The sequence below is a fragment of the Pseudophryne corroboree genome, chromosome 1 (assembly GCF_028390025.1).
Source record: "Pseudophryne corroboree isolate aPseCor3 chromosome 1, aPseCor3.hap2, whole genome shotgun sequence".
Lineage (NCBI taxonomy): Eukaryota > Metazoa > Chordata > Amphibia > Anura > Myobatrachidae > Pseudophryne > Pseudophryne corroboree.
In genome coordinates this window covers 1,247,895,106-1,247,918,430 of record NC_086444.1, presented here as the reverse complement: position 1 = coordinate 1,247,918,430, position 23,325 = coordinate 1,247,895,106, and positions in this window count along the sequence as shown.

The window sequence follows — 23,325 nt, the reverse complement described above, 5'->3', positions numbered from 1 at the left end:
GACTGCCCTGCATCACCGCCAGCGGGTGGGCTCGGAATTCTGAGCCTTTTCCTCGCACCCCCAGTTGCGGGAGAATGTGAAGGAGGAGATGTTGACAGGTCGCGTTCCGCTTGACTTGACAATTTTGTCACCAGCAGGTCTTTCAACCCCAGCAGACTTGTGTCTGCCGGAAAGAGAGATCCAAGGTAGGCTTTAAATCTAGGATCGAGCACGGTGGCCAAAATGTAGTGCTCTGATTTCAACAGATTGACCACCCGTGAATCCTTGTTAAGCGAATTAAGGGCTGCATCCACAAGTCCCACATGCCTAGCGGAATCGCTCCCTTTTAGCTCCTTCTTCAATGCCTCCAGCTTCTTCTGCAAAAGCCTGATGAGGGGAATGACCTGACTCAGGCTGGCAGTGTCTGAACTGACTTCACGTGTGGCAAGTTCAAAGGGCATCAGAACCTTGCACAACGTTGAAATCATTCTCCACTGCACTTGAGACAGGTGCATTCCACCTCCTATATCGTGCTCAATTGTATAGGCTTGAATGGCCTTTTGCTGCTCCTCCAACCTCTGAAGCATATAGAGGGTTGAATTCCACCTCGTTACCACTTCTTGCTTCAGATGATGGCAGGGCAGGTTCAGTAGTTTTTGGTGGTGCTCCAGTCTTCTGTACGTGGTGCCTGTACGCCGAAAGTGTCCCGCAATTCTTCTGGCCACCGACAGCATCTCTTGCACGCCCCTGTCGTTTTTTAAAAAATTCTGCACCACCAAATTCAAGGTATGTGCAAAACATGGGACGTGCTGGAATTTGCCCATATTTAATGCACACACAATATTGCTGGCGTTGTCCGATGCCACAAATCCACAGGAGAGTCCAATTGGGGTAAGCCATTCCGCGATGATCTTCCTCAGTTGCCGTAAGAGGTTTTCAGCTGTGTGCGTATTCTGGAAACCGGTGATACAAAGCGTAGCCTGCCTAGGAAAGAGTTGGCGTTTGCGAGATGCTGCTACTGGTGCCGCCGCTGCTGTTCTTGCGGCGGGAGTCCATACATCTACCCAGTGGGCTGTCACAGTCATATGGTCCTGACCCTGCCCTGCTCCACTTGTCCACATGTCCGTGGTTAAGTGGACATTGGGTACAGCTGCATTTTTTAGGACACTGGTGACTCTTTTTCTGAGGTCTGTGTACATTTTCGGTATCGCCTGCCTAGAGAAATGGAACCTAGATGGTATTTGGTACCGGGGACACAGTACCTCCAACAAGTCTCTAGTTGGCTCTGCAGTAATGATGGATACCGGAACCACGTTTCTCACCACCCAGGATGCCAAGGCCTCAGTTATCCGCTTTGCAGTAGGATGACTGCTGTGATATTTCATCTTCCTCGCAAAGGACTGTTGAACAGTCAATTGCTTACTGGAAGTAGTACAAGTGGGCTTACGACTTCCCCTCTGGGATGACCATCGACTCCCAGCGGCAACAACAGCAGCGCCAGCAGCAGTAGGCGTTACACGCAAGGATGCATCGGAGGAATCCCAGGCAGGAGAGGACTCGTCAGAATTGCCAGTGACATGGCCTGCAGGACTATTGGCATTCCTGGGGAAGGAGGAAATTGACACTGAGGGAGTTGGTGGGGTGGTTTGCGTGAGCTTGGTTACAAGAGGAAGGGATTTACTGGTCAGTGGACTGCTTCCGCTGTCACCCAAAGTTTTTGAACTTGTCACTGACTTATTATGAATGCGCTGCAGGTGACGTATAAGGGAGGATGTTCCGAGGTGGTTAACGTCCTTACCCCTACTTATTACAGCTTGACAAAGGGAACACACGGCTTGACACCTGTTGTCCGCATTTCTGGTGAAATACCTCCACACCGAAGAGCTGATTTTTTTGGTATTTTCACCTGGCATGTCAACGGCCATATTCCTCCCACGGACAACAGGTGTCTCCCCGGGTGCCTGACTTAAACAAACCACCTCACCATCAGAATCCTCCTGGTCAATTTCCTCCCCAGCGCCAGCAACACCCATATCCTCCTCATCCTGGTGTACTTCAACACTGACATCTTCAATCTGACTATCAGGAACTGGACTGCGGGTGCTCCTTCCAGCACTTGCAGGGGGCGTGCAAATGGTGGAAGGCGCATGCTCTTCACGTCCAGTGTTGGGAAGGTCAGGCATCGCAACCGACACAATTGGACTCTCCTTGTGGATTTGGGATTTCGAAGAATGCACAGTTCTTTGCTGTGCTGCTTTTGCCAGCTTGAGTCTTTTCATTTTTCTAGCGAGAGGCTGAGTGCTTCCATCCTCATGTGAAGCTGAACCACTAGCCATGAACATAGGCCAGGGCCTCAGCCGTTCCTTGCCACTCCGTGTGGTAAATGGCATATTGGCAAGTTTACGCTTCTCCTCCGACAATTTTATTTTAGGTTTTGGAGTCCTTTTTTTTCTGATATTTGGTGTTTTGGATTTGACATGCTCTGTACTATGACATTGGGCATCGGCCTTGGCAGACGACGTTGCTGGCATTTCATCGTCTCGGCCATGACTAGTGGCAGCAGCTTCAGCACGAGGTGGAAGTGGATCTTGATCTTTCCCTAATTTTGGAACCTCAACATTTTTGTTCTCCATATTTTAATAGGCACAACTAAAAGGCACCTCAGGTAAACAATGGAGATGGATACTAGTATACAATTATGGACTGCCTGCCGACTGCAGACACAGAGGTAGCCACAGCCGTGAACTACCGTACTGTACTGTGTCTGCAGCTAATATAGACTGGTTGATAAAGAGAAGATGTCTATGTAACTATGTATGTATAAAGAAGACTGAAAAAAATCCACGGTTAGGTGGTATACAATTATGGACGGACTGCCTGCCGAGTGCAGACACAGAGGTAGCCACAGCCGTGAACTACCGTACTGTACTGTGTCTGCAGCTAATATAGACTGGTTGATAAAGAGAAGATGTCTATGTAACTATGTATGTATAAAGAAGAATGAAAAAAATCCACGGTTAGGTGGTATTACAATTATGGACGGACTGCCTGCCGAGTGCAGAGACACAGAGGTAGCCACAGCCGTGAACTACCGTACTGTGTCTGCTGCGACTGGATGATAAATGATATAAAAAATATATATATATCACTACTGCAGCCGGACAGGTATATATTATATATTATATAATGATGGACCTGCTGGACACTGTCTGTCAGCAGAATGAGTTTTATTTTTATAGAATAAAAAAAAAAAAACACACAAGTGAAGTCACACGACGAGTGTTGAACTTTTTCAGGCAATCACAATATAAGTATACTACTAACTATACTGGTGGTCAGTGTGGTCAGGTCACTGGTCAGTCACACTGGCAGTGGCACTCCTGCAGCAAAAGTGTGCACTGTTTAATTTTAATATAATATGTACTCCTGGCTCCTGCTATAACCTATAACTGGCACTGCAGTAGTGCTCCCCAGTCTCCCCCACAATTATAAGCTGTGTGAGCTGAGCAGTCAGACAGATATATAATATATATAGATGATGCAGCACACTGGCCTGAGCCTGAGCAGTGCACACAGATATGGTATGTGACTGACTGAGTCACTGTGTGTATCGCTTTTTTCAGGCAGAGAACGGATATATTAAATAAACTGCACTGTGTGTCTGGTGGTCACTCACTATATAATATATTATGTACTCCTGGCTCCTGCTATAACCTATAACTGGCACTGCAGTAGTGCTCCCCAGTCTCCCCCACAATTATAAGCTGTGTGAGCTGAGCAGTCAGACAGATATATATAATATTATATATAGATAATAGATGATGCAGCACACTGGCCTGAGCCTGAGCAGTGCACACAGATATGGTATGTGACTGAGTCACTGTGTGCTGTGTATCGCTTTTTTCAGGCAGAGAACGGATTATAAATAAAAGTGGTGGTCACTGGTCACTATCAGCAAAACTCTGCACTGTACACTACTGAGTACTCCTAATGCTCCCCAAAATTAGTAAATCAAGTGTCTCTCTAATCTATTCTAATTCTAAACGGAGAGGACGCCAGCCACGTCCTCTCCCTATCAATCTCAATGCACGTGTGAAAATGGCGGCGACGCGCGGCTCCTTATATAGAATCCGAGTCTCGCGATAGAATCCGAGCCTCGCGAGAATCCGAGAGCGTCATGATGACGTTCGGGGCGCGCTCGGGTTAACCGAGCAAGGCGGGAAGATCCGAGTCGCTCGGACCCGTGAAAAAAAACATGAAGTTCTGGCGTATTCGGATTCAGAGAAACCGAACCCGCTCATCTCTAGTAGAAAGTACTGCAAAGAATAGAAACCACAGGGCCCACACAAAGAGAATCGTTGAGGTAGTGATCTATCCCACAACCCCAGCAGGAAAACTCCACACACCAGTGTAGTAAGTGCTGCAAAGCATAGAAACCACAGGGCCCACACAAAGAGAATCATCCAGGTAGTGAACTATCCCACAACCCCTGCAGGAAAACTCCACACACAAGTGTAGAAAGTACTGCAAAGCATAGAACCCACAGGGCCCACACAAAGAGAATCGTTGCGGTATTGATCTATCCCACAACCCCCGCAGGAAAACTCCACACACAAGTGTAGAAAGTGCTGCAAAGCATAGAACCCACAGGGCCCACACAAAGAGAATCGTTGCGGTAGGGAACTATCCCACAACCCCAGCAGGAAAACTCCACACACCAGTGTAGAAAGTACTGCAAAGCATAGAAACCACAGGGCCCACACAATGAGAATCGTCCAGGTAGTGAACTATCCCACAACCCCCGCTGTAAAACTCCACACACAAGTGTAGAAAGTGCTGCAAAGCATAGAACCCACAGGGCCCACACAAAGAGAATCGTTGCGGTAGGGAACTATCCCACAACCCCAGCAGGAAAACTCCACACACCAGTGTAGAATGTACTGCAAAGCATAGAACCCACAGGGCCCACACAAAGAGAATCGTTGCGGTAGTGAACTATCCCACAACCCCCGCAGGAAAACTCCACACACCAGTGTAGAAAGTACTGCAAAGCATAGAAACCACAGGGCCCACACAAAGAGAATCGTCGCGGTAGTGATCTATCCCACAACCCCCGCAGGAAAACTCCACACACCAGTGTAGAAAGTACTGCAAAGCATAGAAACCACAGGGCCCACACAAAGAGAATAGTCGCGGTAGTGAACTATCCCACAATCCCCGCAGGAAAACTCCACACACCAGTGTAGTAAAGTGCTGCAAAGCACAGAACCCACAGGGCCCACACAAAGAGAATCGTCCAGGTAGTGAACTATCCCACAACCCCCGCAGGAAAACTCCACACACCAGTGTAGAAAGTGCTGCAAAGCATAGAACCCACAGGGCCCACACAAAGAGAATTGTCGCGGTAGTGAACTATCCCACGACCCCCGCAGAAAAACTCCACACACAAGTGTAGAAAGTGCTGCAAAGCATAGAACCCACAGGGCCTACACAAAGAGAATCGTTGAGGTAGTGAACTATCCCACAACCCCCACAGGAAAACTCCACACACCAGTGTAGTAAAGTGCTGCAAAGCATAGAACTCACAGGGCCCACACAAAGAGAATCGTTGAGGTAGTGAACTATCCCACAACCCCCGCAGGGAAACTTCACACACCAGTGTAGTAAAGAAGTGCTGCAAAGCATAGAACCCACAGGGCCCACACAAAGAGAATCGTCGCGGTAGTGAACTATCCCACAACCCCCGCAAGAAAACTCCACACACCAGTGTAGAAAGTGCTGCAAAGCATAGAAACCACAGGGCCCACACAAAGAGAATCGTCACGGTAGGGAACTATCCCACAACCCCCGCAGGAAAACTCCACATACCAGTGTAGAAAGTGATGCAACGCCAAAAAATGAGCATGAAATTGAGCATCCCGTTGGCAAGCTTTTGGTCGATAAAATATTCCCTGCCCACTTGGAAACCAAGATACCTAAATTAATCCAGGTGCAAAGGAAGCAATTGGAAAGTGGACTCCTCATCTATCTAAGCCATCAGGGCCCCAGGGCAAAAACAAAAACCAGAAAACAAAAATTTGGCATCAAGCCGGTTTAGATACCAACCTAACCATTTGGCCATGGCTGCCAAATGGAACATGGCGGGAGCTCTAGTTATGGACAATGCTGCTTGCCTGCTTGGGTTCTTCCCACTACCAGACTTGGATCCCCACTTTCCCGATCAGAAGCAAATGGAAGTGGGATGGACCCCTTTACAATGCAAGCAGAGGTGTTGAAACCGACACTGCTGCCCCAGGGGGCAAGAAGGATTGTTATAGCCATAACACTTCCCATTCACTATCGCCAGAAAAACTGATTGTGCCTCACCACCGGAACGCTGTGTCGGAAGATTCCCAGATAGCGAATGTGATGCGCCTGAGGATGCCTGACGCGTTTCAGATGCTGCCAAAGGCACCTTTTTACTTCCCTGCCCCGATCTCAAAATATCCAACCAGACTTTTACGTTCTTGCGGCTGAAGTCCATCACCACCAAGCAATCCTGCTTCCGCCTAAGCTCCTCATCATACACCCTCCATTCAGTACCTTTATACTTGCACTGCATCTCATGTACTAAAGGGATATAACGAATAATATTCAAATATCCATCCGACCAACAACCTCTTATGACATATTATATTTTATTACACTGTAATGATCGTTTAGTGCATCTGCACCCCCTTTGTCTGTGTATACTACTTTATTCTCTGCACCTTTCATTACTGGAGGGTGTGCAATTTAGGACCATTTCCCCGATCCTCCAAATAGCAAGCCGCGAATACGCTAGTCAATTATCATACGACCGGAAGGCTTCAATCCCAATACCACTCTTTGCCTTAGATGCGCAAAACTCCTTCTTCGCAGTGTCGGTAAGAGTGAGCATGTCTACATACGCCCCCCCCCCCTACGGATTCGCTTTCCGACACATTTCATGAAACCTACGGAGACCGCTGTGTAGTCACAATGTACCACGCCTGGCAAGTTGCGCTACATCCTTTCCCGTGGCGCACTAGAGGACAAACGCCACCGCTTGCCATCTCTCCTGTAGGCCTCACATGGTGCATACTGCATCACCCGCTTCTTGGCCCTTGTCACACTACTGCCAGACGCAATCGACAAAGACGACAATGCAGTCAACGAAGATCTACTGGAAGAATGACTGGAACCCAATTAACCCTGGCTAGTAACAGATTCTGCAATAGACTCACCTGTCCACCCCCAGGGGGATGATTGTGTGTCGCCCCAGACACGGCTGAAAGGAGCGCATCTTCCTCAGCATCCCTACCGTCACTGACCAAATCACCTGCAATAGATGAGAAAAAATACCGGGGCCGAAGCTCCACTCGCAGAAAACAATGGGTTAGATAAAACAGCAGTACCTTCATCAATCGGCGCAGCCAAAGGCGCCCCAGAACCAAGAATCGCTGCAGCCGCATCGATGTCCCAGAAGGCTCTAAGCAACTGAGCCACAGGCTTTTTCAGAAGTACCGGAACGAGAGGCCGTGCCACTGGAGCCGGCAGAAGTGGACGGCCTATCCGGAGCCATGGCCGCCACTGTAGGAGACAGAGCTGAGGCCATTGCCGCCATATCTGATGCCAACACTGAGGGGTCGTCAACACCGGGCATCGGTGTGTTAATGTCAAAATATTACCATTAAACATAAAGCTATATACAATCACCTGTGAACCGTAATGGCCGCCAGACCACGTGCATGTGCTACGCACTTTGTACGCTATTTGCATACAAAGACTTCGCACGTGGTATGCACATAGCGTACACACGCTGCGCTGAGTGTACAGAATACACACAGCGGGCGCACACAGTTGATAACCTTTAAACCTTGTTATGTTAAACACAGTAAGAATATGCTTTTACTGAAAACCTTAGTAATCAAATACTACAATGATGTAACGCTTAAAACTCTTAACAATGTGTATGCTGTTTGAGCGATTGAGACGCTAAGAAAGCTCTTAGTAAGGAGTGAAAACACAAGACCGGGTTTGGTAAAAACCGCAGCAGTTCTAACACTGCCGTGGATTATTTAGAGAAAAGGGAAAAACACAGTACAAGTTATACACTACAAACTAACATCAAAATCTAACACAATAACAGAGAATAAGATGAACAATATCGAACTATCACAAACAAGAGCGAACAGTTGGAAACAAATGGCGAACAGAATGGATAACAAAATGGCTACAGAGAATAATACATACGTGGGGATGATTCGCAAGCGCGTCCTGGATCCAGCCCTCAGCATTCAGGGAGAAAGCCTTAAGAGAGAGTGTCTGAGGCTGGACAGGCAATGGTGTTCTTTATATACACAACATACATTCACAATACAATGGTCCCTGTAATCTCATTGTTCATTGGACACAGGAATGTGTCTCCACATTACAGCAAAGGTCATAGGTGGATTTGAACAGTTGGGCTGTGTCTTTCCCCAACTGCTCAGGTGAGAGGTATCCTCAGGATTCCCGTCGCATGTGTAATAAACAGCAAATACAGTTAATGTTCATATACTACTTTTGTACATAACTATACGCAGGAGCGAGTGATCCTTTCCTTACTAACACCGGAATGTTACCCTTAAAATACCCTACAGCTGGATACTAGACACCACCTTTCAACCTTTATCTGACCCTTCCTATCATGCAAAGAGGAATCTCTCTGTCCAGGAACCACTTAAACTACACATACTCGCTGACATGGTCTAGGGGAATATTATCTACAATATGCACTATTTAGGTTAAATATGCCACGATCGATTTGCACGCTACACGCTCACGAACTCTACCGTAAATGCGCATACCACGTGCCTGATCGACGGAGCGATCTTACGCAAATTGCAGATATGTGCACGCACGGCAGACTGGGTGTACGAGCAGCGGGCATGTGCATTGGGGTTAGTACAAGGCATTTGCATCATGATATTTTTTGACTTTGACAGGTGGAACCACGGAGCCACCCGGCGCAGCCCACCCTGAGTGGGCAGAAATGTCAGCCCTGAACCCCCCATGACTGCTCTACCCACCTGCCCACCCAGTGGCAGCCTCCCTACCAGGCCGGATATCAGCATTTCTTTGCCTGGACCCCCCCTCACAACTGAGGGAACAGCAGGCTCATTCCCTCCAACAGCTTGGCCTAAACAACCACAAGCCCCCCAGCCGCTAATTCCCGCCAACCGAGCCCCTCGCAGGCAACCGGCTACCCACCAGGTCCAACCCTCTGTGGCCCCACCACCAAAAACGGAGCGTCACCACCTTCAACACAGGCAGCAGCACCCGTTCCACGGCTTTCCATATCAGTACGTAACAGCAGACCGGGGACAGCACCCCGCACCGGCTGAGAAAGCAGAGGGAGTTTAATCTTAGCGTCCATCTGGCTGCACACTCCCACCGCAGCTGCCACCAGTGAGGGCTGAGTGTGAGTGGTCCGTAGATCCGCCGCATCAGATCCCCGCTGACCACCTCCACCATACAGAGGAAGACTCTTGCTGGCGCCCATCCGACCGTGTGCTCCCGCTGCCGCCACTGCCAGTAAGGGCTGAGTGTGAGCAGGCCATAGACTCGTCGCACCAGACTCCCACCAACAACCTCCACCGCTGTGCGCTATCCATCCGGGGAGGGGATTCGTCACATGGGGTAAGGGAGAGGCAGCAGCGGGAAGCCGCTCTTACACGCATCCCTGCCGCCGACCACCGCAGCCATCAGAGGGAGGCACAACAGCCAGCAAATACCTGCAAATAAGCATCATTACTCACACAGCAGAATACAGTAACCCACCTGATCAAAAGCTTCTAGAAAAGAGACTGACCTAGCTGCCAGCTCCTTCATACAAAGGGATCAGTACGTAATCCCGCCGGACCCAATCCCGACAGGGGGGCGAGCACGACGCAGCCCCTTGCAGGCACGATTCGCTCGCCACTCTGCGGGCACGGTGCCTCGCTAAGCTCAGCGCACTAATTTATTCTCCCTCTATGGGTGTCATGGACACCCACAGAGGGAGAATATGTCAGGATTGTGCCGGTCGGGATTCCGGTGTCGGGATTCCGACCACCAGGATTCTGTCCGGCGGGATCTTGACCGCATCCCCATACAAATCATGGACAACCTCCACCCTCTGACCCCATAGGATAATAAACACTGGTGGTCTGAGGGGTTTCACCCTCTCCTGTCCTATTCTGTACTTTCCTTCTACCCAGTATATTAGGTTAGTACATATGGAAACCTTAGTACAACCCTGTTCACGAGATCCGCAGGATGAGGTGAAGAAAGAGGGTTTATAAATGAAGTTAGATAAATCACATGTAAATACTTTATGTCAGATCATATTAGTTTACATGGATTTCTTAATAAATCTGATATCTGTGCTATGGGGGTAATTCAGACCCTGTTGCTGATGAACGGAAATCACTAGGTAGCGATTATTGCTCATCTGCGCATGCACGTACATGTGCAAGGTCCTAAACTGCGTTCTCTACAGAGCGCAGTCTAAGACCTGGAGGGGGTGGGAACGGGGTGTCAACACTTCATTTTGTGGGCGTTGGCACTCCATTTAAGGGGCGTGGTCCGGACAATGCAGGCATATCCGGACCATTGCTGGGGCGGGTCACGGTGGCTGTGTGACATCACACGCAGCCGCTGCAACCAAAAAACATGGTGGATAGCCGCATGCCTCCGCTTTAGCACTTCTGTGTGCAGTGCAACTGGCCACGACCACTTTTATTAGGCAGAAAACAAAACAAACATCAAAAGAAAATACCTTACCTGTCCGGCACTAACTAAACACAAGACGTTCCTAAGCGTCTCTAAACAAAACACAGACATTTCCAGTCAACACTGTACGGCTCACATGTATAAGGCAGCGTATTTCTCTCACAGAGATCCTGCAGTCTTCCCAGGCAGTCTGCACATACTAATCAGGCAAGCAGCCCTATAACCCACTTACACAGCTGAAACCCTGATTAGCTTTCTGTGAGGACAAAGATCCAAACTGGGCCCAATGTCTGGAACTTGCCCCATCTCTCTTTCAGGGCCCTTATCCAGCTTTTCCAGAAAACTGAAAAAGTTCTGACAAAACAAAACATTTTCCTAGAAGTTTTCTTTTTTCTAAAACATGTAAGACAAGAACCTGGGACAAACATACCTTCCCTCAAACACTATCCCAGTGTTCTTGTCACAGCAGATACAGCCGCAGTCACACACAGAATATAGACATGGCACATATCCTATTACTGACACTGTAACGTAGCATTCCATATGCAGATACAGCCGCAGTCACACACAGAATATAGGCATGCCACATATCCTATTACTGACACTGTAACGTAGCATTCCATATGCAGATACAGCCGCAGTCACACACAGAATATAGGCATGCCACATATCCTATTACTGACACTGTAACATAGCATTCCATATGCAGATACAGCCACAGTCACACACAGAATATAGGCATGCCGCATATCCTATTACTGACACTGTAATGTAGCATTCCATATGCAGATACAGCCGCAGTCACTCACAGAATATAGACATGCTTCATATCCTATTACTGACACTGTAACGTAGCATTCCGTATGCAGATACAGCCGCAGTCACTCACAGAATATAGGCATGCTTCATATCCTCTTACTGACACTGTAACACAGCATTCCATATGCAGATACAGCCGCAGTCACACACAGAATATAGGCATGCCTCATATCCTATTACTGACACTGTAACACAGCATTCTGTATGCAGATACAGCCGCAGTCACACACAGAATATAGACATGCCGCATATCCTATTACTGACACTGTAACGTTACATTCCGTATGCAGATACAGCCGCAGTCACTCACAGAATATAGACATGCTTCATATCCTATTACTGACACTGTAACGTAGCATTCCGTATGCAGATACAGCCGCAGTCACTCACAGAATATAGGCATGCTTCATATCCTCTTACTGACACTGTAACACAGCATTCCATATGCAGATACAGCCGCAGTCACACACAGAATATAGGCATGCCTCATATCCTATTACTGACACTGTAACACAGCATTCTGTATGCAGATACAGCCGCAGTCACACACAGAATATAGGCATGCCACATATCCTATTACTGACACTGTAACATAGCATTCCATATGCAGATACAGCCGCAGTCACACACAGAATATAGGCATGCCACATATCCTATTACTGACACTGTAACATAGCATTCCATATGCAGATACAGCCGCAGTCACACACAGAATATAGGCATGCCACATATCCTATTACTGACACTGTAACATAGCATTCCATATGCAGATACAGCCGCAGTCACACACAGAATATAGGCATGCCACATTTCCTATTACTGACACTGTAACGTAGCATTCCATATGCAGATACAGCCGCAGTCACACACAGAATATAGGCATGCCTCATATCCTATTACTGACACTGTAACATAGCATTCCATATGCAGATACAGCCGCAGTCACACACAGAATATAGGCATGCCTCATATCCTATTACTGACACTGTAACATAGTATTCTGTATGCAGATACAGCCACAGTCACACACAGAATATAGACATGCCACATATCCTATTACTGACACTGTAACATAGCATTCCATATGCAGATACAGCCGCAGTCACACACAGAATATAGGCATGCCACATATCCTATTACTGACACTGTAACATAGTATTCTGTATGCAGATACAGCCACAGTCACACACAGAATATAGACATGCCACATATCCTATTACTGACACTGTAACACAGCATTCCATATGCAGATACAGCCGCAGTCACACACAGAATATAGACATGCCACATATCCTATTACTGACACTGTAACACAGCATTCCATATGCAGATACAGCCGCAGTCACACACAGAATATAGACATGCCGCATATCCTATTACTGACACTGTAACATAGCATTCTATATACAGATACAGCCGCAGTCACACACAGAATATAGGCATGCCACATATCCTATTACTGACACTGTAACATAGCATTCCATATGCAGATACAGCCGCAGTCACACACAGAATATAGGCATGCCACATATCCTATTACTGACACTGTAACATAGTATTCTGTATGCACATACAGCCACAGTCACACACAGAATATAGACATGCCGCATATCCTATTACTGACACTGTAACATAGCATTCCATATGCAGATACAGCCGCAGTCACACACAGAATATAGGCATGCCACATATCCTATTACTGACACTGTAACATAGCATTCCATATGCAGATACAGCCGCAGTCACACACAGAATATAGGCATGCCACATATCCTATTACTGGCACTGTAACATAGCATTCCATATGCAGATACAGCCGCAGTCACACACAGAATACAGGCATGCCACATATCCTATTACTGACACTGTAACACAGCATTCTGTATACAGATACAGCCGCAGTCACACACAGAATATAGGCATGCCACATATCCTATTACTGACACTGTAACATAGTATTCTGTATGCAGATACAGCCACAGTCACACACAGAATATAGACATGCCACATATCCTATTACTGACACTGTAACACAGCATTCCATATGCAGATACAGCCGCAGTCACACACAGAATATAGACATGCCACATATCCTATTACTGACACTGTAACATAGTATTCTGTATGCAGATACAGCCACAGTCACACACAGAATATAGACATGCTGCATATCCTATTACTGACACTGTAACACCGCATTCTGTATGCAGATACAGCCACAGTCACACACAGAATATAGACATGCCGCATATCCTATTACTGACACTGTAACATAGCATTCTATATACAGATACAGCCGCAGTCACACACAGAATATAGGCATGCCACATATCCTATTACTGACACTGTAACATAGCATTCCATATGCAGATACAGCCACAGTCACACACAGAATATAGGCATGCCACATATCCTATTACTGACACTGTAACATAGCATTCCATATGCAGATACAGCCGCAGTCACACACAGAATATAGGCATGCCACATATCCTATTACTGACACTGTAACATAGTATTCTGTATGCAGATACAGCCACAGTCACACACAGAATATAGACATGCCACATATCCTATTACTGACACTGTAACACAGCATTCCATATGCAGATACAGCCGCAGTCACACACAGAATATAGACATGCCACATATCCTATTACTGACACTGTAACATAGTATTCTGTATGCAGATACAGCCACAGTCACACACAGAATATAGACATGCTGCATATCCTATTACTGACACTGTAACACCGCATTCTGTATGCAGATACAGCCACAGTCACACACAGAATATAGACATGCCGCATATCCTATTACTGACACTGTAACATAGCATTCTATATACAGATACAGCCGCAGTCACACACAGAATATAGGCATGCCACATATCCTATTACTGACACTGTAACATAGCATTCCATATGCAGATACAGCCGCAGTCACACACAGAATATAGGCATGCCACATATCCTATTACTGACACTGTAACATAGTATTCTGTATGCAGATACAGCCACAGTCACACACAGAATATAGACATGCCGCATATCCTATTACTGACACTGTAACATAGCATTCCATATGCAGATACAGCCGCAGTCACACACAGAATATAGGCATGCCACATATCCTATTACTGACACTGTAACATAGCATTCCATATGCAGATACAGCCGCAGTCACACACAGAATATAGGCATGCCACATATCCTATTACTGGCACTGTAACATAGCATTCCATATGCAGATACAGCCACAGTCACACACAGAATATAGGCATGCCACATATCCTATTACTGACACTGTAACATAGTATTCTGTATGCAGATACAGCCGCAGTCACACACAGAATATAGACATGCCACATATCCTATTACTGACACTGTAACACAGCATTCCATATGCAGATACAGCCACAGTCACACACAGAATATAGGCATGCCACATATCCTATTACTGACACTGTAACATAGTATTCTGTATGCAGATACAGCCGCAGTCACACACAGAATATAGACATGCCACATATCCTATTACTGACACTGTAACACAGCATTCCATATGCAGATACAGCCACAGTCACACACAGAATATAGACATGCCACATATCCTATTACTGACACTGTAACATAGTATTCTGTATGCAGATACAGCCGCAGTCACACACAGAATACAGGCATGCCATATATCCTATTACTGACACTGTAACATAGTATTCTGTATGCAGATACAGCCGCAGTCACACACAGAATATAGACATGCCACATATCCTATTACTGACACTGTAACATAGTATTCTGTATGCAGATACAGCCGCAGTCACACACAGAATATAGACATGCCACATATCCTATTACTGACACTGTAACATAGCATTCTGTATGCAGATACAGCCACAGTTACACACAGAATATAGGCATGCCACATATCCTATTACTGACACTGTAACATAGTATTCTGTATGCAGATACAGCCGCAGTCACACACAGAATATAGGCATGCCGCATATCCTATTACTGACACTGTAACATAGCATTCTGTATGCAGATACAGCCGCAGTCACACACAGAATATAGACATGCCGCATATCCTATTACTGACACTGTAACGTAGCATTCCATATGCAGATACAGCAGCAGTCACACACAGAATATAGACATGCCGCATATCCTATTACTGACACTGTAACACAGCATTCTGTATGCAGATACAGCCGCAGTCACACACAGAATATAGACATGCCGCATATCCTATTACTGACACTGTAACGTAGCATTCCATATGCAGATACAGCCGCAGTCACACACAGAATATAGACATGCCGCATATCCTATTACTGACACTGTAACGTAGCATTCCATATGCAGATACAGCCGCAGTCACATACAGAATATAGACATGCTGCATATCCTAATACTGACACTGTAACACAGCATTCCATATGCAGATACAGCCGCAGTCACACACAGAATATAGACATGCCGCATATCCTATTACTGACACTGTAACGTAGCATTCCATATGCAGATACAGCCGCAGTCACATACAGAATATAGACATGCTGCATATCCTATTACTGACACTGTAACATAGCATTCTGTATGCAGATACAGCCGCAGTCACACACAGAATATAGGCATGCCACATATCCTATTACTGACACTGTAACGTAGCATTCCATATGCAGATACAGCCGCAGTCACACACAGAATATAGGCATGCCACATATCCTATTACTGACACTGTAACGTAGCATTCCATATGCAGATACAGCCGCAGTCACATACAGAATATAGGCATGCCGCATATCCTATTACTGACACAGTAACATAGCATTCCATATGCAGATACAGCTGCAGTCACATACAGAATATAGGCATGCCGCATATCCTATTACTGACACTGTAACATAGCATTCTGTATGCAGATACAGCCACAGTTACACACAGAATATAGGCATGCCACATATCCTATTACTGACACTGTAACATAGTATTCTGTATACAGATACAGCCGCAGTCACACACAGAATATAGACATGCCACATATCCTATTACTGACACTGTAACATAGTATTCTGTATACAGATACAGCCGCAGTCACACACAGAATATAGACATGCCACATATCCTATTACTGACACTGTAACATAGTATTCTGTATACAGATACAGCCGCAGTCACACACAGAATATAGACATGCCACATATCCTATTACTGACACTGTAACACAGCATTCTGTATACAGATACAGCCGCAGTCACACACACAGAATATAGGCATGCCACATATCCTATTACTGACACTGTAACATAGCATTCCATATGCAGATACAGCCGCAGTCACACACAGAATATAGGCATGCCACATATCCTATTACTGACACTGTAACACAGTATTCCATATGCAGATACAGCCGCAGTCACACACAGAATATAGACATGCCACATATCCTATTACTGACACTGTAACGTAGCATTCTGTATGCAGATACAGCCGCAGTCACACACAGAATATAGACATGCCGCATATCCTATTACTGACACTGTAACATAGCATTCTGTATGCAGATACAGCCGCAGTCACACACAGAATATAGGCATGCCGCATATCCTATTACTGACACTGTAACACAGCATTCTGTATGCAGATACAGCCGCAGTCACACACAGAATATAGACATGCCGTATATCCTATTACTGACACTGTAACATAGCATTCTGTATGCAGATACAGCCGCAGTCACACACAGAATATAGGCATGCCACATATCCTATTACTGACACTGTAACACAGCATTCCATATGCAGATACAGCCGCAGTCACACACAGAATATAGGCATGCCTCATATCCTATTACTGACACTGTAACATAGTATTCTGTATGCAGATACAGCCACAGTCACACACAGAATATAGACATGCCGTATATCCTATTACTGACACTGTAACATAGCATTCTGTATGCAGATACAGCCGCAGTCACACACAGAATATAGGCATGCCACATATCCTATTACTGACACTGTAACACAGCATTCTGTATGCAGATACAACCGCAGTCACACACAGAATATAGGCATGTCACATATCCTATTACTGACACTGTAACATAGCATTCTGTATGCAGATACAGCCACAGTCACACACAGAATATAGACATGCCGTATATCCTATTACTGACACTGTAACACAGCATTCTGTATGCAGATACAGCCACAGTCACACACAGAATATAGACATGCCGTATATCCTATTACTGACACTGTAACACAGCATTCTATATGCAGATACAGCCGCAGTCACACACAGAATATAGGCATGCCGCATATCCTATTACTGACACTGTAACACAGCATTCCATATGCAGATACAGCCGCAGTCACACACAGAATATAGGCATGCCGCATATCCTATTACTGACACTGTAACATAGCATTCCATATGCAGATACAGCCGCAGTCACACACAGAATATAGACATGCCACATATCCTATTACTGACACTGTAACATAGCATTCTGTATACAGATACAGCCGCAGTCACACACAGAATATAGGCATGCCGCATATCCTATTACTGACACTGTAACACAGCATTCTGTATGCAGATACAACCGCAGTCACACACAGAATATAGGCATGTCACATATCCTATTACTGACACTGTAACGTAGCATTCTGTATGCAGATACAGCCACAGTCACACACAGAATATAGACATGCCGTATATCCTATTACTGACACTGTAACATAGCATTCTGTATGCAGATACAGCCACAGTCACACACAGAATATAGACATGCCGTATATCCTATTACTGACACTGTAACACAGCATTCTGTATGCAGATACAGCCACAGTCACACACAGAATATAGACATGCCGTATATCCTATTACTGACACTGTAACACAGCATTCTGTATGCAGATACAGCCGCAGTCACACACAGAATATAGGCATGCCTCATATCCTATTACTGACACTGTAACATAGCATTCCATATGCAGAAACAGCCACAGTCATACACATAATATAGGCATGCCACATATCCTATTACTGACACTGTAACGTAGCATTCTGTATGCAGATACAGCCACAGTCACACACAGAATATAGACATGCCGTATATCCTATTACTGACTCTGTAACACAGCATTCTGTATGCAAATACAGCCACAGTCACACACAGAATATAGGCATGCCGTATATCCTATTACTGACACTGTAACGTAGCATTCTGTATGCAGATACAGCCACAGTCACACACAGAATATAGACATGCCGTATATCCTATTACTGACTCTGTAACACAGCATTCTGTATGCAGATACAGCCACAGTCACACACAGAATATAGACATGCCGCATGTCCTATTACTGACACTGTAACATAGCATTCTATATGCAAATACAGCCACAGTCACAAACAGAATATAGGCATGCCACATATCCTACTACTGACACTGTAACGTAGCATTCCGTTTGCAGATACAGCCGCAGTCACACACACAATATAGGCATGCCACATATCCTATTACTGACACTGTAACACAGCATTCTGTATACAGATACAGCCGCTCTCACACACAGAATATAGACATGCCACATATCCTACTACTGACACTGTAACGTAGCATTCCGTTTGCAGATACAGCCGCAGTCGCACACAGAATATAGGCATGCCTCATATCCTATTACCGACACTGTAACATAGCATTCTGTATGCAGATACAGCCACAGTCACACACAGAATATAGGCATGCCACATATCCTACTACTGACACTGTAACATAGCATTCCATATGCAGATACAGCCGCAGTCGCACACAGAATATAGGCATGCTGCATATCATATTACTGACACTGTAACATAGCATTCCATATGCAGATACAGCCGCAGTCACACACACAATATAGGCATGCCGCATATCCTATTACTGACACTGTAACATAGCATTCCATATGCAGATACAGCCGCAATCACACACAGAATATAGGCATGTCACATATCCTATTACTGACACTGTAACACAGCATTCTGTATACAGATACAGCCGCAGTCACACACAGAATATAGGCATGCCACATATCCTATTACTGACACTGTAACATAGCATTCTGTATGCAGATACAGCCGCAGTCACACAGAATATAGGCATGCCACATATCCTATTACTGACACTGTAACGTAGCATTCTGTATGCAGATACAGCCGCAGTCACACACAGAATATAGACATGCCGCATATCCTATTACTGACACTGTAACATAGCATTCTGTATGCAGATACAGCCGCAGTCACACAGAATATAGGCATGCCACATATCCTATTACTGACACTGTAACGTAGCATTCTGTATGCAGATACAGCCGCAGTCACACACAGAATATAGACATGCCGCATATCCTATTACTGACACTGTAACGTAGCATTCTGTATGCAGATACAGCCACAGTCACACACAGAATATAGACATGTTGCATATCCTATTACTGACACTGTAACATAGCATTCTGTATGTAGATACAGCCACAGTCACACACAGAATATAGACATGCCGCATATCCTATTACTGACACTGTAACATAGCATTCCATATACAGATACAGCCGCTGTCACACACAGAATATAGACATGTTGCATATCCTATTACTGACACTGTAACGTAGCATTCTGTATGCAGATACAGCCACAGTCACACACAGAATATAGGAACACCGAATATCCTATTACTGACACTGTAACACAGCATTCTGTATACAGATACAGCTGCAGTCACACACAGAATATAGACATGCCACATATCCTATTACTGACACTGTAACATAGCATTCTATATGCAGATACAGCCACAGTCACACACAGAATATAGACATGCCACATATCCTATTACTGACTCTGTAACATAGCATTCTGTATGCAGATACAGCCACAGTCACATACAGAATATAGGCATGCCTCATCTCCTATTACTGACACTGTAACGTAGCATTCTATATGCAGATACAGCAGCAGTCACACACAGAATATAGGCATGCCACATATCCTATTACTGACACTGTAACATAGCATTCTGTATGCAGATACAGCCACAGTCACACACAGAATATAGACATGCCGCATATCCTATTACTGACACTGTAACGTAGCATTCCGTATGCAGATACAGCCACAGTCACACACAGAATATAGGCATGCCACATATCCTATTACTGACACTGTAACATAGCATTCCATATGCAGACACAGCCACAGTCACACACAGAATATAGACATGCCGCATATCCTATTACTGACACTGTAACGTAGCATTCTGTATGCAGATACAGCCGCAGTCACACACAGAATACAGGCATGCCACATATCCTATTACTGACACTGTAACGTAGCATTCTGTATGCAGATACAGCCACAGTCACACACAGAATATAGGCATGCCGCATATCCTACTACTGACACTGTAACGTAGCATTCCATATGCAGATACAGCCGCAGTCACACACAGAATACAGGCATGCCACATATCCTATTACTGACACTGTAACATAGCATTCCATATACAGATACAGCCGCTGTCACACACAGAATATAGACATGCTGCATATCCTATTACTGACACTGTAACATAGCATTCTGTATGTAGATACAGCCGCAGTCACACACAGAATATAGGCATGCCACATATCCTATTACTGACACTGTAACATAGCATTCTGTATGCAGATACAGCCGCAGTCACACACAGAATATAGGCATGCCACATATCCTATTACTGACACTGTAACATAGCATTCTATATGCAGATACAGCAGCAGTCACACACAGAATATAGGCATGCCACATATCCTATTACTGACACTGTAACACAGCATTCTGTATGCAGATACAGCCACAGTCACACACAGAATATAGGCATGCCACATATCCTATTACTGACACTGTAACATAGCATTCCATATGCAGACACAGCCACAGTCACACACAGAATATAGACATGCCGCATATCCTATTACTGACACTGTAACATAGCATTCTATATGCAGATACAGCCACAGTCACACACAGAATATAGGCATGCCGCATATCCTATTACTGACACTGTAACATAGCATTCCATATGCAGATACAGCCGCAGTCACACACAGAATATAGTCATGCCACATATCCTATTACTGACACTGTAACATAGCATTCTATATGCAGATACAGCCGCAGTCACACACAGAATATAGGCATGCCGCATATCCTATTACTGACACTGTAACATAGCATTCTGTATGCAGATACAGCCGCAGTCACACACAGAATATAGGCATGCCACATATCCTATTACTGACACTGTAACGTAGCATTCCATATGCAGATACAGCCACAGTCACACACAGAATATAGGCATGCCACATATCCTATTACTGACACTGTAACGTAGCATTCCATATGCAGATACAGCCACAGTCACACACAGAATATAGGCATGCCACATATCCTATTACTGACACTGTAACGTAGCATTCCATATGCAGATACAGCCGCAGTCACACACAGAATATAGGCATGCCACATATCCTATTACTGACACTGTAACGTAGCATTCCATATGCAGACACAGCCGCAGTCACACACAGAATATAGACATATCCTATTACTGACACTGTAACACAGCATTCCATATGCAGATACAGCCGCAGTCACACACAGAATATAGGCATGCCGCATATCCTATTACTGACACTGTAACGTAGCATTCTGTATGCAGATACAGCCGCAGTCACACACAGAATATAGACATGCCGCATATCCTATTACTGACACTGTAACATAGCATTCTGTATGCAGATACAGCCGCAGTCACACACAGAATATAGACATGCCGCATATCCTATTACTGACACTGTAACATAGCATTCTGTATGCAGATACAGCCGCAGTCACACACAGAATATAGGCATGCCACATATCCTATTACTGACACTGTAACGTAGCATTCTGTATGCAGATACAGCCGCAGTCACACACACAATATAGGCATGTCACATATCCTATTACTGACACTGTAACATAGCATTCCATATGCAGATACAGCCACAGTCACACACAGAATATAGGCATGCTGCATATCCTATTACTGACACTGTAACGTAGCATTCTGTATGCAGATACAGCCGCTCTCACACACAGAATATAGACATGCCGCATATGCTATTACTGACACTGTAACATAGCATTCCATATACAGATACAGCCGCTGTCACACACAGAATATAGACATGTTGCATATCCTATTACTGACACTGTAACGTAGCATTCCATATGCAGATACAGCCGCAGTCACACACAGAATATAGACATGCCACATATCCTATTACTGACTCTGTAACATAGCATTCTATATGCAGATACAGCAGCAGTCACACACAGAATATAGGCATGCCGCATATCCTATTACTGACACTGTAACACAGCATTCTATATGCAGATACAGCCGCTGTCACACACAGAATATACACATGCCACATATCCTATTACTGACACTGTAACGTAGCATTCTGTATGCATATACAGCTGCAGTCACGCACAGAATACAGGCATGCTTCATATCCTATTACTGACACTGTAACGTAGCATTCCGTATGCATATACAGCTGCAGTCACGCACAGAATACAGGCATGCTTCATATCCTATTACTGACACTGTAACGTAGCATTCCATATGCAGATACAGCTGCAGTCACACACAGAATATAGACATGTTGCATATCCTATTACT